Here is a 4,034-nt window from a genome sequence, read left to right as displayed (position 1 = left end):
CCAATTCAAATGGATACCTAAACATAGAGCGTAACCTAGGAATAGAAACCCATGGCCTTGCCAGCAGGCTAATGATCCGCACTCAAAACCTAGGATGCCAAGACAAAACTATAAACATCAATGTATGGCAACAAGCCACGATGGGTCCCCAAGGCCTTATTGCATGCGCAAGGCTACTATGGGGTTAACACCTAGATTTGGCTGGTTAAAGCCAAAACAACCAAAAGCCCTATTCAAATGCCACCCTCAAGCTTGACCACACGAAACATCATACAAGAGATACTCACAACACAAGAGGATCATGCCGTTAAGTCCATAGAACCTCTAAAGTCTAACTCAGCATGAGCTGAGCCAATTTATTGTCTAGATCACTTCTTCTTCCTCTTCCAGTTCAAACTGTAGTTTTCAGCCTGTCAATAGCGATCACGATGCGTGCGATTTGCCAATATGTATTTTTTTAATGAAAAATCTCATAACTGGCTAAAAAAGCAACTTAATTTTTGCATGCCATCCTAATCTAGAAGTTTTTTTAAAATTTTTAGATTTTTTACAATAAATAATATAAAAAATAGGCTAAAATTATCCAAAAATCTAGTATTTTTGGATAATCCATGCAACTCACACTAGTACTAATGACTCAAATCACATTGACTCTCTAGATCAATAAAGAAGTCGGATGATGATGCATTCCATGCTTTTTTACATCGTGTCCGCATAGCATCACGACATCCACCCCCTCTGAACTTGCACATCCTCCGGTGTATGCCACCAATGCATCACCTGGATCAAACACCCATAGCATCAACTTGTTGCTTGTCATGCATGTAAGAAAGCATCCCCCTGGATCATAGATCAACATACTCGACATTTGTACAAATCTTGAGCCATACCTAGTACCCCCTCTAGGGTCATAAGGCCTTGGGTGCATATCATACACTATAGGCTATTGAATCTCCATATACATGCTATCAATGAACCCATCAATAAATACATAGCAACATGCCTGCTCTTTCAAAATCCATAGCATGGGAAGTTGCTTATGATAACCATTTTGCTCCTCATCCAACATAAACCGAGTCTCACTTGCATTCAACACATTCTCAACATCATTGAAAATAGTGAAACAATCCATATCTTGAAGCATCTTTGATTTGTCTATCAAGGCCTTTGATAAAGCATGTGATACAGTTTTCAATTATGGAGCATCATATCTAACATCCTCTAATACAGGCATATCCTCAAGCTCAGGAACTGTCTCATAGGTAATAACTTTATCCTGCAAATCATGTGCATCCAACAAGTCATCAATCTCCCTTTGACTCCTTGCATCCAGTAAAACATGATCTTTGTAAATCTCTTTAGATACATTAAGAAAATCTATAGATGCAATGGTTGAACCTTCCAATACAGGATCTTCCAAGGCATCTATGCTGCCTGTCTCAATATCAGATTGTAGCTTATATCCCAACTGTTTGTCCTCTTGCTTGCTATCCTGTTTTTGCTCCTGCCCAATCTCTTCCATAACATGCTCGGAAGGTGGATGATTTGTAGCTTTAGACAAATCCACATTTCTTTTTGTCACTTAGATATCCCTGCATTATCTTCATCTCTCTTCTATTTCTCTTCAACAAATGTATCCATATTTTACCATTTTTCCAAATATGCATCCATTGAATATGCATCTATCGGTGATTCCCAACCAGTTATGTCACGAATGTCTTGCCCTGCATGAGACATTTCACTATCAATAACATTTCTCTTTTCAACTACATGTAAAGCATGTGTCCTTATTTCATCCTTTGGTCCAACTAGCACTTGGCCATGCATTCTTTCCAACTGTAGACCAAAAGTAGAAGCATGTACAACTGCATAAGCATTTCGGACAGCCAAGTCTTCCAACAACTTTTGCATACCTCCCTTTCCAAAATTCAAAGCAAGAGGCAATCTCGTTTCTTGTGCATGGATCTTGTTATCTTTCCAAAAGATGAGCTGTCGTGCTAAGGCCTCCTAATAGGCAGCACAATCCTTTCTCTCATGCTGCAAACTATCACACCACATACATCTTTTTCCTAGCTTAGGGACTACTGCGCATCCCCTATCCTCTTGTCCTTTTTCATCCAATTTTGCAACTTTCAATTGAAGATCCCGCATCCCTTTGACCAATTCATCTAAGATATCTTCCCTTACAGAGGGAACAATAGCAAGTACATCAATAGGGCTAGCCACAGAAGTAGGTGGCTTAATGGATACATCAACTGTCTTACTCGTAACAGTGGGCAAACTAGAGACATACAATATTTCTCTTCTTCTATGCTTCTTCACAAGTGCAGTAACAGCTTCCTTGACATGTCCCCACTCTATTTTAAGACCTATCTCTGTAGTTTGATTCTCTAGCAAATCATCAAGCTTCTCTTGAAGCTTAGGATCGGCTGCCAAAGGAACCAATTCAATTTTCTAACTTGCAAGAGCTTACTGTTCTGCAAGATCCAACTGCTCAAATTGACTTTTAAATTCTCTTAACAATTCTGTAGCCACAAGACCCTTATTGGGTTGTAAAACCCACTCTTGAAAAGTCTTGCGCGTAATCAAGTTGGTATCTTCAATATAAAATTCTTTGCTTAGTGTCTTCTTGAAGGCTACCCAGTCAGCATCCTGCATGTATAATTCAGTAATCCGTGCTTTCAGTTCATGTACAGTAACACGAACAAAATACTGGCTCCATGCAGGTTGAGCCACCCCAAAGAATTCCATCTTCTGAGCATATGCATGTACATATGTAGATATATTCCTGCCATTGAATAACTTCACCTCACGCTCAACTGCTTGCAAAGCATTCATCACAACACTTTCTATTTGAGCAGAAGCTTGGATCACCTATTGTTGTTGTTGTACATGTATAAGCATATTCATATTTTGCACCAACTATTGCAAAACATCACTAGAGATTGTGTTTGAAGGTTCTCCCATCTTGTCTTTCCTTCTTCTGACGACCTTTCATGTTGGGCTCACCAATGTCGGAGGGTTTTTGTTGAAAGGTCGAATCCACCTTGGATTAGAGGTAGAAGGAAGTAGAGATAGGAGATGGAAGAGAAGATAAAGAATACACAAGAGGTAAATACAATAATGACAAAGCACAATGAATTGAATCAATATGTATTAAAAGAACCTGGAATCCTTGCACTACTCAGAAGCAATCTCCAGGCATTAGATCTCCTAGAGCTTCTTCGCAGAACAAAATGTGGATCGGAAAATAACAGCTCCTTCTCTGTTGCTCAGAACCCAAATCTGATGCCTCCATTAGCTTTGGAAGGGGGTAAAACTTCAGGACACCTTCTTACGGATCTCCCAAATCACTTTTTCTTCCTTTTCCAGTTCACATTGCAGTTTTTAGCTTGTCAACAGCGATCGCGACGAGCGTGATTTCACCAATCTGTCTTTTTTTAATGAAAAAACTCATAACTGACTAAAAAAGCAAATTGCTTTTTGCATGCCATCCTAATCTAGAGGATTTATTAACTTTTTCAAAATTTTTACAATCAATAATATCAAAATAGACTAAAATTATCCAAAAATCTAGTATTTTTGGATAATCCATGAAACTCACACTAGTATTAATGACTTAGATCACATTGACTCTCTAGATCAATAAAGAAGTTGGATGATGATGCATTCCATGCTTTTTCACACTGTATACGCATAGCATCACGACAATGACAACCACAACTACCTCCAAACCCATCGAATGTGAGGCCAAGCTCCAACCTAAAGAGCAGCCCAAACTGTGACCATTAGCTGTTGAACTCTCTAGTCCCGTTAAGCCTTAACCACCCACTGGCCTTCCACCCTCTTATGAGTGATGATCAATTCTAACCTTGGCCGCAAACTTTGCTAAAAATACAGGGGACAACTTGGTTGCTTGCCTCTGACGCTTGGACGCTACTTTCATGACCTTGGCCAAAAGCTACGATCGACTAGACTTAGGACTCTTGGAAGAACCTATAGCAATGAAAGTACGAACACTCTCTTGCTCTTGG

The sequence above is a fragment of the Lygodium microphyllum genome, chromosome 15 (assembly GCF_053477565.2).
Source record: "Lygodium microphyllum isolate KBCC chromosome 15, Lygodium_microphyllum_v1.1.10, whole genome shotgun sequence".
Taxonomy (NCBI): Eukaryota; Viridiplantae; Streptophyta; class Polypodiopsida; order Schizaeales; family Lygodiaceae; genus Lygodium; species Lygodium microphyllum.
Note: the sequence above shows the minus strand (reverse complement) of the source record.